The sequence below is a fragment of the Vulpes vulpes genome, chromosome 1, assembly GCF_048418805.1.
Source record: "Vulpes vulpes isolate BD-2025 chromosome 1, VulVul3, whole genome shotgun sequence".
NCBI lineage: Eukaryota > Metazoa > Chordata > Mammalia > Carnivora > Canidae > Vulpes > Vulpes vulpes.
In genome coordinates, this window is record NC_132780.1 from 189,202,419 (window position 1) to 189,219,546 (window position 17,128).

Consider the following 17,128-nt stretch of genomic DNA (forward strand, 5'->3'; position numbering starts at 1 on the left):
CAAAGTTTTGCCTTTCCTAAGTAAGATTAGAACAGAAGAAAACTCCAAGGAAAGTTGTGCCGACACCAACACCTAAAGCATTCATCTGACTTGAGTGGGATTTGTTACATAGTGATGAGGCTATAAAATCCAAAAAAGAAAATTATTTGCTATATCATAATCAGGAAAACATTAAATTGCAAGATTGCATTGATGCTCTGTGTGCTTAATAGATAATATTAGGAACGTTTTTTAACCAAAGGAGCAGATATAATTTTGATCTTACAGGAAATTACAAATTTCCACCTAGTACAAAATTAAGTTTAAATACCTATTTAAAGAAAATCAATAAAATAAAGGCAATATATTCAATAGAAATAAAAATAAGATAAGTCAAACATATGATTTGAAGAGGTAAAAAAGAAACAGGAAACCAAATGCTATTAATATGTGAAGAAATCCTCAACTTTCATAGAACTCGGAGAAATAAACACTAAAATTATACCACTTAATATCCATACAATGGTAAAAATTAGAACTTTCTAGGATTGAGGGGAAAAGATACCCTTCATATGTAGCTGAAGGTAGTATAAATTGATCAAACCATTCTGAAGACCAATTTAGAAGTACTGTTGAAATTTACTATACCTATAACCTCTGGACTATCTATTTAACTCTATGACACATTTAATTTATAACACAAGTAATCTATCACATGAGTCCATTAACAGATATCTAACTATTATCAATCTACTGTTTTCTATAATGGAATATAATTTGAAATTAAATACATATAATACAAGGTAATGCTAAGAAGTAATAAAATAATTCAAATGTAAATTACTGAGTGAATGGGCAAATATAACAAAATAATTTTTCCCAAAAATATGCATGTTTTTGGGAAACTATTACAAATCTAATAGTAGTTATTAGACGTGCAGAAATTAAATACACTAAAACTGGGCATCTAATATGTTGAGATGATAGGAAATTAAATGTGGAGAATGAAATGAATGGAACTGAAAGAAAATATATTTAGAAAAATAAAATAAAGGTTCTTATAAACACAGATGGTGATAGGGTGCTATGGAATAAAAAGTAAAATCAGTTTAACTTAAAGAATTTGAAGTAGATATTTAAAGATATATCATGGTTTCATACCTAAATAAACAAATTAGTAAATATTAAATGATAATTACTATCATTGTCATAATTATTTTGAAAGAAAATTTAAGGGTTGTCGTACTGATTTGGCAGAAATTGATGCCTGTGTTATCTATAATTATCTAGAGACAGCAAAACTTTATAGTTAAGAAGATGGGCTTTGTAGCTAAATTATTTAGGTTTCACTTTTACCTTGGGCGAATTAAATAATGCCTTTGACACTCATTTCCTCAATTTGAAAAATGCACCTAATATGATCATTTTGGCAGCTTATTGCCAAGATGGTCACCACCGATGCCTTCATTCTCAGTATCTGCTTTGTATTTTGTCAAATGAGAATGGAATATGTTCTTCCACCTTTGAATTTGAATTAGTCTATGATGGCTCTCACCATAAAATTTCCAAGAAGTGAAGTTATACCAGTTCCAAGTTTAGCCTTAAGGAAACTGGTAACGTCCACCTGTTTTGTTTTTGTTTTTGTTTTTGTTTTTGTTTTTGTTTTTTTAACTTACTCTGGAGAAAGGCAACTACAAATAAATTCATTTTGAGATTTCCCGCTGGAAGTCAAAGGTAGCAACTTGAAGAAGCTACCTGGCGGAAGGAAATCCTGACAACCTGTAGCTGTTCATCTATTCTTGGCTAGACTACAGACAGGTGAGTAAAGAAATGTTTATATAATTCCAGCTGCAGTTGTCCTCAGACTATAATATGAGAAATAACCAAAAGAATATTATCAACCACCAAACAAGTTATAATAAAATGATATGAATAGCTGAAGCAAAAGTGGGTGTCTTTGTATTTCTTGTTTCTGACATTAGAGGGAAAGCAAACCAGCTAGCAGAGAAAATTCAGAGAGAGCAAACTGAGAAGATAGATACATCATCATCATAACAGCATATACTAATAAGGCAACAGAAGTCATATACTAATAAGGAGCATGGAGAAAGGGGATTTTTAGGAATAATTTTTGCTAAAATAAGATTATTGACAGTAAACTTAACCAAAGAGGTGAAAGACTTGTACAATGAAAACTCTGGAACATTGATGAAAGAAACCAAAGCTGGTACAAATAAATGTGAATACATCCTGTGTTCATGGATTAAAAGAACATTAAAATTCCAGTCACAATATTCCTTTAAGCTAAAGCCTAATTCGGAGCAAAGTCTCTAACTCCATTCAATTCTATAAAGGCTGGAAGAGATGAGGTAGCTGCAGAAGAAAAGTTTGAAGCTAGCAGAGGTTGGTTTGTGAGGCTTAAGGAAAGAAGTCATCTTGATAACAGAAATGTGCCAAATAAAGCAACAAATGCTTATAAAGAGACTGTAAGAAGTTATCCATATGATGTAGCTAGGATATTTAAGGAATGTGACTACACTAAACAACAGGTTTTCAATGTGGATGACACAAACTTCTATTGGAAGATGCCATCTAGGACTTTCATAGCCAGAGAGAAGTCAATACCTGACTCTAAAGCTTCAGAGGATAGTCTGTCCAATAGTAGGAGCTAATGTAGCTCGTGACTTTTAAGTTGAAGCCAGTGCTCACTTACTGTTCTAAAAATCCTTAAGAATTATGCTAAATTTACTCTACTGTAGCCTAATCTAAGATTATGCTAAATCCACCTGTGCTCTATAATGGAAGAACAAAGCCTGGATGACAGCACATCTGTTTACAACATGGTTTACTGAATGTTTTAAGCCCACTATTGAGATCCACTGCTCAGAGGAAAAAAAAAAAAAACTTTAATTATATTACTGTTTGTTCATTGACAATGCACCTGGTCACCCAAGAACTCTGGTGGAGATGTACAATGAGATTAGTGTTGTTTTCATGCCTGCTAACACAACATTCATTTTGAAATCCATGGATCAAGGAGTAATATCATCTTCCAAGTCTTAATATTTAATAAATACATAAGACTATAGCTGGCATATATAATGATTACTCTGATGGATCTGGAAAAGGACATTTAAAACCTTTAGGAAAAATTCACCATTCTAGAAGCCATTAAGATTATTCATGTTTTGGGATCCCTGGGTGGCGCAGCGGTTTGGCGCCTGCCTTTGGCCCAGGGCGCGATCCTGGAGACCCGGGATCGAATCCCACGTCAGGCTCCCCGGTGCATGGAGCCTGCTTCTCCCTCCGCCTGTGTCTCTGCCTCTCTCTCTCTCTCTCTCTGTGACTATCATAAATAAAAAAATAAAAAAAAAATTAAAAAAAAAATTAAAAAAAAAAAAAAGATTATTCATGTTTTATGGGAAAAGAGCACAGTATCCACATGAACAGGAATTTGGAAAAAGTTGACTCTGACTCTAATGGATGACTGAGGGGTTCAAGACACCAGTGGAGGAAGTCTCTGAAGATGAGGTGGAAATAGTAAGAGAACTAGAATTAGAGGTGGTGCCTGAGGTTGTGACTGAATTGCTGCAACCTCATGAGAAACTTTGAACAGGTGAGGAGTTGCTTCCAATGGGTGAACAAAAAAAGTAGCTTTGTGAAACAGAATCTGCTCCTGTTGAAGATGTGAAAATTATTGAAATGACGACAAAGTATTCAGAATATGAAATAAACAGTTAGCAAAGTAGTGACAGGTTTGAAAGGATTGACCTCAATTTTGAAAGAAATTCTGCTATGGGTAAAATGCTATCAAATACAATACATGCTGCAGAGAAATCAGTCATGAAAGATAAAGTCGATGATGCTGTAAACTTCACTGTTGTCGTCTCTTAAGAAATTGCCAAAGCCACCTCAGCCCTCAGCCACCAGGATCCTGATCAGTCAGCGGCTGTCAACATTTAGACAAGACCCTCCTCCAGTACAAAGATTAAGACATACTAAAAAAGTTCAGATGAAGGTTAGCAATTTTTTAGCAATATAATATTTTGTTATGGTATAGATATTGTTATTTTAGGCAGAATGCTTTTGCTTACTTACTAGATTATATAGTATAGTGTAAATATAATTTTTATATGAACTAGAAAACCAAAAAATTCCTTTGACTTGCTTTATTGTGATATTTGCTTGGTTATGGTGGTCTGGATCCAAACCCACAATATCTCTAAGGTATACTTATATTGGTAACACTTTTTTTGAATGTCCCAGTTGAAACAAGTGAAAAATAGATATAAGTCAGCTATAATATAAGTAATACAAGAATTAATTATGTACATCTGCACATATCTATACACATACACACTCAAATACAAAATATCCTGATACATATTTATATCTAAAACACAATCATTTGAGATTAAAATATGCTTAATATATATGGAAGTATATTTTAAAGGAATACAGAGTTCAAGAAAATCAGAATGATTGATACTCATTGCTTCTATTTCTGTATTCTCTGTTTTTAGGTAATCATATCTTCAAAAGCTACAGGATATTTTATCTTTGGCCTCATTCTTTTTTTAACCAACTTGAACCTTATTCTGTCTGCCCAACACACCTCATTTTACCTCTTCCTTTTATATGCTCTCAGAAATTTGCTAGAGTATCAGGTCTCTTATGCTATATTCCAGTTTTCATACATAGGCTATTAAGTTCAGTAAGAAAGAATGTTGAAGGGGGATGAAGAGTTAGCTCCTTTGTTCTACAGGCTTTACATTTTATACTGAAGGAAAATAGTCCAACGTTTCCTGTCTTTGAATTTATACTGTTTACTTTTCTTCCTTCAAAATGTTTCTTAAAAGTTTGTCATTGTAGGAACTCAACTTAAGACGATATTCTTCTCTATAATTGCTGGACAGTGAATGCTATATAAAAACTAAAATACAAAGAATTATTTCACCTACCAAATGTCAATTAACAATTTTGATTGTGTTTTTACTGAATCAGCTAAATTGTTACATGTGTTCAGATGATCCAAATACAGAATAAATGGATTTATTCCTTTCATTGACAATTTCTTTTGATTAATTAAAATGAAACAAACCACTCTATTTTTTTAGCAGATCTTTTTGTCAAAATATTGTGAGATCTACTTGGCATAACTGACAAAATTTCTGCAAATACTGGCCTCTACGGTCAAGAGTCCTTTGTCCAGCCACATTATTCTTTGACATCAATTAGATTCTAAAAACTTCAATTATTACAATGATTATGTGTAATTTTAATAGCTACTGTTAGATTACATTAAATATGATGAAGGTTTAAAACTACCTTCAGAAGCATATGACTTTACCTACTTTTCTATACATTTGTTATGAAGTGTCATTAGCAATATAATTCATCAGTTGGCTTTGCCTATAATTCTTTTTTAATACTAGATCTTTAAAATTTGTAGACATAAATAATATTAATAATGCCATACATTTAATGAAATTTTCTAAGAAAACATAAAAAATAAGAAAGTAACCCAAACCTTCTTTTCACCTATCAAATGTGTATAAGCTAAAGATATTGATACATTATTTATTAGCAAATTATACTCTGAAGCACCTGATAAAGTGTTAACATTTGTACTATTCAAATCATGCCATAATTTTTCAAGAAAGGAAACACAAGCAAATATTAAAAGGGCAAAAAAGAAAAGACATACTTCAAACCAAACAACTCAAAATGATTAATATTGGAAAAGATGCTCAAATTTATTAAGCCAGAAATGTGCATATTAAGTTATACCTAAGTTTGACAAAAATTATTGTTATATGACTTATTCCTTTAGTAAATGGGAGGAAAGAGACATTTTAACTTATAGAGACTTTTTTTAAAGGTTTATTTATTTATTCATGAGAGACACACACACACACACACAGAGAGGCAGAGACACAGGCAGAGGGAGAAGCAGGCTCCTCTTAGGGAGCCCGATGCGGGACCCTGGAATCATGGCCTGAGCCAAAGGCAGGCGCCTAACCATTGAGCCACCCAGGCATCCCTTAGAGACATTTTAATTATTTTTTTTTCAAATCAATCTGTAAATAAATATTAATATAAAATTATAAATATACTGAAGCAAACCAGCTTTTGAGGATCCATTCATTCTTATAAATGCCTAACAGCATCAGAATATTTATAGGAGGATGTTATCTTTATAACAAATTAAAGAAGTTAAAAAATCTTGGAATATATGAAATACTTATTATAGGGGAATGATTATATGTGGTCTTTTTATTCCATATGATAGTATGAAGGTAACAGAAATGAATAAATTCACTGTATGTCAATGACTTAAAGAATTTCCAAACATAATATATAATGATGAAAGCCAGAAGCAGATATATATTTATAACATAATAAAATTTTATAAAAGAAATAACAGGATCAATTTATGGGTATGTGTTTATCTTTGCACAACTCTGAGGAAATTATGTAGAAACACATCGGATACTTAAAATTTATTGATAGATAAAATAAAGGAGGTAAAAAACATATGTATAAAGGAAAAAAATTACCCATGATTTTAAAATAGTGTTCTAATGGAGTTATTTATTCCAAATTATATGTTAGCATGTATAAAACGTGTAAAAAATAAGATCACTGTAAATATCAATGCTGGTTTTCTTATGGTGGATAACTTCAAAGGCATTTAGATCCTTAAAATATTCTTTAATATCCTATTTACTTTAAATATGATATCAAGAGAACGCTCATCTCATTTATTCTATTGTCTTATGTTTTTTACTATTCCATCATCACTCCTACTGTTTTATTTATCTCATATATATTTAATTCAAATGTACTGAAGTTCTGTAATCTAAATCTATTTTTTTTGCTTGTGATAATACCTCCATTAAGTCATAGAGAGGATTTTAAAAATGAAAATAAATGGGGGGTTGCTGGAGGAGAGAGAGGAATGGTGTGACAGGATGATGGACATTGAGGAGAACACATGATGTGATGACCACAGAGTATTACATGAGATGGATGAATCACTGACCTCTACCTCTAAAAGTAATAATATATTATATGTTAATTAATTGAATTCAAATTTTAAAATGAAAAAAGTGAAAGTTATTTGAGTATAATTTAAATATGGTAAAATAAACACCTTTGAAGTAAACAATTCAATGACTTTTAACAGTATTTGACAACTGTGTTTTCCCAGTTTGGGGTCATTATGAAAACTATAAAGGCATCTGTATAATTGGGGTCCTGATCAACAATTTCAGATCACTGATAATACTGAAGGAATAAAAGAGATAAAAGAAAAATCTAGTCCACATTGTAAAAGAAATTTTGTGAATTCAACAAGATGTTTTAGAATATCTTCTAAAAGGCAATTCTTACTCATGTTTTTTTTTTTATTAAGTGAGTTATAGGATATTCTCACATATTTTGAATATTAACATCTTAGAAGAGAGATGGCTTGATTTAAGGAAGTTTTTAGAGATTATGAATATGTGTAGTATGTTGGTTGTGGCAGTGGTATTATAGATATATGCATGTGTTCAAACACATCAAGATGTATACATCAAATATACGCATTTATTTGTATATCAATTGTACCTAGATAAACCTTAAAAAATAGGAAGTGACCACATTATATTAAAATAAAAGAAAAGGACAAATGAGTGCAATGTACTTTAGATTGATACTGAAGAATATATAATACCAGCTAAAATAATTGCTAAAATTGATTTACATAATAGTTACTCTTTTTAATCAGTATGTGAGTTTTGTGATATGAAGAGTAACTCTGTTTCCCCCTGAGAAATATTCACAATTCTTTCCCTGAAATAAGTTAACATCCTCTTCTCAATATGATTTGGAGTAAAATTAATATGACAAACTATATGGCACTTTATACCTCCTCCATATAAAAATACCAAGTGATTTATGGTAACAACTTTGAAAACTTTTGCACATGATGTTCTCTTGTTCTTCAAGCTTAAATTCATCAATTCACATTTGATGCTTATCATGAAAAGTCTAGTCAGTGCTTGGGAACTTTTTGGGGACATATACTATATGTCTTAATTTTTCTTAGTAATAGAGTTAATAAAATTTTCAGTATTTTGATAAGTAAAAATCAGTAATTTTTAATTTTAGAATTTTATTTTCAGTTTTTTTTAAGATTTTATTTACTTATTTGACAGAGAGAGAGCACAAGCAGGGGGAATACCAGAAGAAGAAGGAGAAGCAGATCTCTACTGAGCAGGGAGCCCAATGTGAGGTTCTATCCCAGGACGCTGGGATCATGATTTGAGCTAAAGGCATACCCTTACTGAAGACTGAGCCACCCAGGTGCCCCTATTTTAAATTCAATAAAACTCAAATTTAATAGTTAATCAAGTGTGATCAAGTTTATCTTCCAAAAAACGGCTGCAATAATGTCTCCATCCCACATTTCCTCAAGAAACTTCCACTACTCTAGGAAGACCTGAAGTCTAATTTCTTTCCTTTGAATTTGGGCAAGCATGTAACTTGCTTGTAACTTAAAGAATATGGTAGATATGAAACTGCAAGACTTTCAAAGTTAAACTATAATAGATGAGGCAACACTTACCTTATTAAATAGGTTACTTGTTTTGGGGGCATTCCATTGGTATTCACAAATTTTACTACTCAGACTCATTTACTGGAGAGACCGTATTTGGGGTTCAGGCTGCTGAACTCCCACCTGACAGCTCACCACATGAGCGAGCATTTTTTTAAAGATTTTATTTATTTGAGAGGGAGAGAGAACAAAAGCAGGGGGAGTTGCAAGTAGAGGGAGAGGGAGAAGCAGGCTCCTGCTGAGCAGGTAGTTGGATGTGGAGCTTAATCTCAGGACCCTGAGATCATGACCTGAGCCCAAAGCAGATGCTTAACTGATTGATCCACCCAGGTGCTCCAAGTGAACATTTTGGGTGGCCAACCAAGTTGAGCCTTAAATGGACTACCACTCCGGGCAATATTTGACATAATCTCATGAGACTCAAGTGAGAATTGCCCAACCAAACCTTTCCTGAATCTTGACCTAAAAAAAATCATAGGTAATATAGAAATTGTTTAAGTTTTGGAGTAATTTGCAATGTAGCAATAATAAATGAAATATCATTCATTAAATAGAAAGTGTGAAATGCGTAGGCAATTTGAGTCAACCTCTCACTTATCTTGAGAGTCCTAATTAGACACATAAATATTAGCAACAAAAGGAACGGTAGGAATAAGTGTAATTTTTCATTTCAATATTGAGGTACATGGCCTAGAGAAGATAACTACTTATCAGTAGATTAGGGACCAGAACACATTTTCATGATTGCTAGTCTAGCATTTTTCAGCATTTCTAAATATCTTTACATTTAGAGAGTTTAAGTAACGATAGAATATTAATTGATATTTTATTAATTATTCCTATTTTCTTTCTTTTAAAGAAATAACCCCTGCATATCTTTCTTTGATTCTCAAACTCATTCCCAATACCTATATTTAAAGTTTACTTTGTACAAAGTACTATATTAAATACTGAGGGATTAAACATGAAAATCTCATGTAACTGAAGTGGAAGTTTATTATTTAATATAGAAGATATTTAACTCTTAAAATTATGAATAAAGTATGATTAGTTACATAAGAGTTCCATTTTAAATATTCTTATAAAATAAGGAAGAAAATTTGATTCAATAAAACATCAGATTTATGGCTACCAATGGTGTTTGAATTAGCTTTCAAAGAGTGGATTGTGTTTTAATAAATAGAGGTGTATAGTTACAGCTTTTCAAAAAGAGCATATGCTGAACAAAGGCATGAAAACAAGTTATATTAAAGAGATGATGACTGTCCTCACATGCCAGGATATAAAATATGTTTGTGTATACTGAGTGGCAAAATGGAGAAGAGGAATGAGTCCTGGAAGATGATAATGGACATGTTGATTGGCCATATGGAAAAGTGTCTCTGATACTAAACTGAAGGGATAGGAGGGCAGTATCATAAATTAATCATGGTCAAGATACTTCTCAAAATATGAAAAACTTTTATTACTAACTCACCAGCAATAATAGATTAAACTTTTGATTGTGCTGTTTAAAATGTATTACTCTCCAGTTACTCTTAGATTTTTTTAGAATAGATCCATTTTAATTGTGTTTTTAATTTAACATAACCCGCTATAATAGTCAGCTGTGATAATACTTATTACCACTTTGGGTAACTAGTAACTTTTGATTCACAAGCATCACTCAATAACAAATCTAGCTGCTCAAGCAAATAACTCAAATAAGTATCTAAAAGGTAGATATGACATAGTTGCAAATGATCCACCCTGTTCTAGGAAATAAATGAGTATTTCATTTCTATAAGGCATTATTTGTTTTTATAAAGCAATTATTCCAAGCCAGGGAGTTTTATCCTAGAAATTTTACTTTTTTCAGAGCACAATTCCTTTTCTTAAAGAGCCTACTTATAGCGACTGGACAATCAACTCTTGCAGTGGTTTATCTAGTCAATTATTCAGTCTTTTCAAGCAAATACTTGCTATGTGCTTGACCCTCTATTATGAGTTGGGAAAAAAAAAAAGGCCATAACATCCCCTCCTGCCCTGACTCTTTTTTCTTTCTGTAAAATAAGTATGCAAAATGAAGCTCAGTAGGAAGTCAAAGATCATCTATCCAATATTAGGGCCAATATTTATGGCCAAAAGTTACCCTGACACAACTGGAAAGCACAGAGCAGAATTAAAATTATAATGTTGTCATTTTATAGAGAAAACATTTATTTGACCACTAGTATGTAAATTCACCAAAAAAATCTGTTCTGACAATTTTAATTAACTCCATTCTCCTACTCACAGAAATACCGTGCTTTATTTTTCAAGCCCAGTATTCCAGAAAATTAGTATATTTAAGAAATAGCTAATGAATATAGTAACCATCTCAAGTGAAGGTACATTTGAGCAATTGAAAATGCCCAACCAAAGGGGATATCCTGGTATCAAGAAATAGAGAAAATAAAGAAGGAAAAAACCCATTTTACAGGATAAATACAATCATTTTACTATAGGTATTTAGCCAAGAACCAAGTTGGCTTTCAGTTCATTAGCTTCCATAGCCTAGGAAATAATTTGAAATTGTAAATCAGCTTGCCCTCTATCTGAAAAAGAGTATAATGGACTCAATGAGTCGCACATATAATAGCAGGTAAAGGGTGTCTCGAAAGCATGCATGAATCTATCATTGTTCATTAAATCAGAATTTTCAAAGTGAATCAAAAGGAAGATGCATTTTAAAAATATTATGTATTATTGCAAATTTAACTTAGAAACAGAACTATAGATTGCCCAGGGTCTCTCTTCTACAAATAACAATGTGCTACAGTATGGATTAGCTGCAACATATGGAAAAATTCGAAGCTAAAAAATAATAAGCCTTGTTGCTTACTTTCATTAATTTCCTAACAATGAAGTAGATACAATAAAGCTAGCTGAGATAACTTTCTTACTCTTTTAATGCATGTGAATACTTTAAAAGATTCTTGAAAACCTTTAGGAGAGATTTTTAGGGAGTGTAAGAATTACTGAGGGGTGGGGTAGGAGTGGGCAAGTCAAACATCCTGGGGAAGCTCATAATCAGAGCCAGCCCTATTGCACATCAGGGAGAGAAACAAGCTCAATATGGTTTACTCAGAGTTCATTTACATATATATTAAATATATATCACTGCTTTGGAGATAATCACAGTTTTCAATATTTATAGTTTAGAATCAATGGCAACATCACTTGCTGTATGTGGCATTAGGACAAAAAATACTAATTAGGTGGAGTATTCTCAAATTAGTTTTATTTCACTGACTAGCTACAGGATAATTGGAATATACATGATGGAAGGGAAATATCCATATTATGCGAGACATCTAATGTTGAAACACTGAGAAAAAATAAGCAGGGACAACAGAATGATAGCGCTATGACTTGCATCTTTGTTGTGGCACAAGCTTATCACCCATACCCATGAAACAGATAATGTAGCACTTATGGCAAAAGAACCCTAATTTTAATTTTCCTCCAAATTCCAAACACCCTTGAAGTACTGACTATGGTAAACCAACCTATTATGTAGTGATTAAAAGTGTGAGCTCTGGAGTTAGATCCTCTGCATCCTAAAATTACCCCCACCACTTACTATACATGTAGGATCTTGGGCAAGTTATTTCCTTCTCCATGCCTTCATTACTTCATTTGTAAAATAATGGTATCGACTGTACCTATTTCATATAGTTGTTCTGAGATTTAAATGGATTGACTCTTATTAAGGATTTATAATTGAACCTGGCAGGTAGTATGCACACAAGTAATGTAATCTACTAATGTTACACTCTAAAATGCATTTTATTCCATTTTACTTGCTTTATCACTGATTTTATCTATGTATCTATCTATATATCTATCTAATTTTATTCTGGTTCCAAAAAAAAAAGTAGTCATCACATGGTTTTTTGCTAACAGGAAACACAGAAATTTCCTTTATAAACATTGTCATGCCATTCTAAGCTTTCCATGTTTATTAGAACAGTCTTTTTGCTTTTTGATATAGCCATCTAGTAATTGTCTTAAACAATAAATGTAAATTCCACGCAAGACATCCACGCAATATTGAAGAGAACTCCATTTCATTTTACACAAGAATACTGTATTACCTACTTTGAGCAGAAATGTAATCATACACATTTTTAATGGTTGTATAAAGCTGGAGGAGTGAGTTTTAGTCCAGATCCCAGTGAAAAATTAACTTTCTGCAAAAGTCACTTAAAACAATTTAATTCAAACTTGGGGAAAGAAATAGATTTTGTTAGAGATCACAGAAGACAAACAACACTTTTATTAATGAGAGTCATAGAGCTGCAAGATAATGCACAGTTTCAATCTTGTAGGTTAGGTAAGCAGTAAGGCTCTTTATGCAGATACTTTTTATGCTGAAGAAGAAGTGTTGAAAACAATGCTATAAAAAATACTTGATGGTTGCTCTCCAGGAAAGATGGGAATATAAGGTCTCGCTCATTTGAATAGACTATTTCATGTATACTTCAGAGAGACAGCTCCAAACTCCAACACAAACTCTGAACAATAGCTGATAAATAACAGTGAAACTTCTATAATTTACAGCAGATACAGAAATTTGTACATAATAGTATGCAGTATGTACTTTATGCAGTGAAAGGGGCAGGAAATAGGTGGAAGAAGTTACAAAGGACCCCGCCGAACAGGTCCCTTCTGCAGGCTGAAGGGTGGAGCACCTATGAAAGGAATAGAACAAACCTTCTTCCAGAATGGAAGGAGTGCTTAGGAACTAGCTTGCTGTCTGCCATTTTCTCACAGTGTAATGGCTTCCCTATTATGAATAATGTTTAGAAATGATGCTCAGCCATAAATTGATATCTATCAGTAGTCACAAAATGTCTAGCACTGAAGATCAATACTGACAATACTGAGAAACTTGCTCAAAATAAAAACCCTTACTCCAAGACCATGTACAGGCATGAATTTTCAATGTATATTATCTATGTTATGAAAAAGTTAATGTGAGCACATTAACATGCAGACTACTCCAGAATCACTAAAATACCCAAAACTATTGGCAAACAAACCCTAAACCAGTATCTTCCAATATCTTCATAAGACCTTAGCATTGTGCTGTATGTATGTGTACATGTGTTTGTGCATATGAAATCTAGGAAGAAATGAAACAAGTGAATAAATTGATGACTGAGATATTATAGAGGAAAATAGTCACAAGTTATTTGCTAAGATTAGCATCAGTGATTTTCTCCAGTAAATTAAAACTCAATTGAATCAAATAAATCCTACTATATAATACCATCTTATAACAACTCATATAATCACATATTAATATTTGTATAAGAAAAACAGAAAACATAAAAGAGAATGCAGAACTTGGACCAAAATTAAATTAGTTTTTTTTTAAAATAAGCCTTACTAAAATAAACCAGAACTTACAAGATTATTTTAAAATTTCATTGGAATAATAAAGATCTATAAGAAGTGAAATCATTTTTTTTTCAAAAAGAAGTGATTTGAGGAAATGTATGTCCTTTAAGTTTTCTAAAAGGTATGATAGTAGTAATAGTAATAGTAATAGAAAGAAGCAAACACGGACTGAAAACAGTGACTAATGAAATAGAATTGATAACTCAAAGACCAAATAATGGAGTTTAAAGATGTGATTTTAAATAGATACGCAAAGTAAGATTTTGTATATGGTGTTAGAGTAAACTCTATGGAAAATAAAAGTAGATTTCAATTGAAAATTTTGTAACCTGTATTGTATAGATACAGAATTCAGATATGTTAAAGATCTAAATGTGAAAGTAAAAGTAATGTAGCTGCTAGTATTTATGATATAACTATTTAGAATATATTCAGCCTAGTAGTGTGGAGAATTTCAAAAAGGGCTCTAGCATAAGACTAAATAAATAAGTGAATATATTCGTAAAGAAATATGATTCATTTGATTTCATCAAAATTATGGATTTCTGTACAAAGGGTGACTACATAAACTCAGTAGGCCATTAATGGCTTGTAAAATAGAATTTTTAATATAGACAATAAATAAAAGCTAATATCAAGATGATTTAAGAAACTTGTGTAAATCACCCAGAAACACAATGGAAACATAGATAAGAACATGGATAGGTAACACTCAGGAATGGAAACCTGAATGATAGTAAATCTATGAAGAAATTCTCAAATCATTAGAAATAGAAAAAATAGTATTTAAGGCAACAGTGAGGTAGATCCCAGTTTTCTCCATCATATTTGCAATATTAGAAAATTGCATGATGCCAGAATCTAAACAGTCTTAGACAACATAATGATAAAAGTGACATTCTAGCATCTTGACTGTATTCTGTTGATTAGGAGCAAGTCAGAGCTCTTTCTCACACTTCTTGAGAAGGAGATTATAAAAGGAAATGAATACTGGAAAGTCAGGAGCATTTGTGGTCACCTTGGGACTTGTCTGTCACAGTCTGCCCTCTGGCTCCTGAAGATTTAAGTTCCCACATATAAAATGTAGTAACTTCCTCCTAAAGTTCTCAAAGGTGATGGTCAGTTTCATAAGTCCATTTGGCCAGGCTGCGATTCATAGGTATTCAATAAAACAGTAACCTCAGTGTTGCTGTAAAGGTGTTCTATAAATACGATCAATGTCTACAATCACTTGACTTTATGTAAAGATCAGTTTAAAATCTGAGTGGGCCTGATTCAGTCAATTGACAGGCCTTAAAAGCAGAACTGAGGTTTACCTGAAGACAAAATTCTGCCTGTGGACTGCAGCTTCAACTTTGTGCTTGAGAGTTCCAGCCTCCCCTGTGGATTCTGGAGTTGTATACAGCCCTCACAACCAAATAAGTCAATTCCATAAGATAATTTTCTTTATATAGAAAGATACCTACTACTGGTTCTATTTCTCTGATTGGCACATCAAGATACTCATCACAAAAGAACATGAGCTCAAAGATCAAAACCTCATCATCTCAACAGCATCGAGACTGATGAGTTTTCTGGTTTTAATTCATTAAATATAACTCCTAGGGAGCACTATTCCTCTCAAGTTTTGGACCCATGAAACCAAAGAGAGAACTTATCTGTTTCCAACATACCCACCACTATAATGGTGCAACACAGGATAAAATCTGTAGACATTTTTATTGAAAAGAAGAGTGAGTGCAAGGAAATTTCCTCTTAATCTTTTAACCCGTTAACTGCAACAAAGTGTCCCCTCTCAAAGTCCCCTCAGATGCTCTATTGTGGAGAACCATTCATTATAGTTATACTTCTGACTTCTTTTCATATCCTATATTGATCTTTATTTCTTAGCAACCCTTTTTTCTATGTTATGATTTGAGGTTACAGATACATACAAAATTTGTGTAAAACTAAATTGCATTGCAATTGTTCACTCATTGTGGTTACTGGGTTAATTTTTGAAAGGGAGAAACATTATAAAGATATTTACACTCTACTTATACTAAAACTATAAACCTTATGCATAAATTATGGAGAAAATGTTAAAAGGAGATCAGGTAATAGTGGGAGGAACACATCAATATCCTTTTTAGAGGACTTGTTAGGAGGAATGCTTCCAGCACAGTTTGTAAAGTGAAAGCAAACAAATACTATAATGCTAGACAAAAAGTCTACAGGAATAATTTTTTAAACAATTAAACAGCCTATAATAGATTATACAATAGAATTAATGTTCCTGAAATAAAATCTTGAAGATTCAGAGGTCAAAGCAGGTTTCAATGTAATCAATAAGGAATAAACAACACAGAGATTTGTTGTTGACATTTTGAACAGGGAGTTTATAGAAACCCATTTTAGTGAAGGAAGATGCTCTACAGAATTTTAACTTGTGATCTTTTATTTTTCCTTTATCTGCTGTTTTTAAAAAGCTCCAGAGAGTGACTTTAGATAACTAGAAGGATAAACACTTTTGATGCAGGGATAGTATTTTGACTTGTGTGTGGGTGAGAAGTCAACAGGGATGAAGGAGACAAACCTCTTAATCTTTGTAATCTTTGCACTACATCGAGGCAGTCAAGCTCCAGAGATGGAAGATGATTTAACATTTAGTAGTTAATGGTTTTATAGAAAATACTGCTTTTTAAAATTCAATCTTATTTGAAAATTATTTTTTATTATTTTTCCAGGAAAAAAGTGAGATAAGTCCTTTTCATTTCAAAAATTGAAAAAAGAAAACAGATAAATGCCATGGAAAGATTCCATGGACTGGAATGGCATAAGATCCCAACAAAAGAGTGCTGAGTGTTTTGGGGGTAACTAGAATGGTGAGGATCACAAAGATCATGCTGTGGTCCTCCTGAGAGCCCAAAGCTTCCCAACAGGAATTCATTTGGCTTGGGTGGTATGGAGTAGGAAGGTGGTGAGGTGGGAGGGATTAGTTTTATTAATTTTCTCATGTTTCATGGCAATAAAAAGAACTTGATTGTGAAGTTTAAAATATGGGTTTCTTCAGAAAGCTTAAGGTAATCACTAGAAGAAAAAAAAAAAAAAAAAGAAAGAAAGACACATATACCAAGT

General features: G+C 32.3%; 1 pseudogene; it reads left to right on the top strand.

Annotated features, from left to right (window-relative positions):
- The first annotated feature begins 1,523 nt into the window (after positions 1-1,523).
- The window catches only part of LOC112925108 (endophilin-A1-like), a 195,870-nt pseudogene continuing 180,265 nt past the window's right edge, over positions 1,524-17,128 (top strand).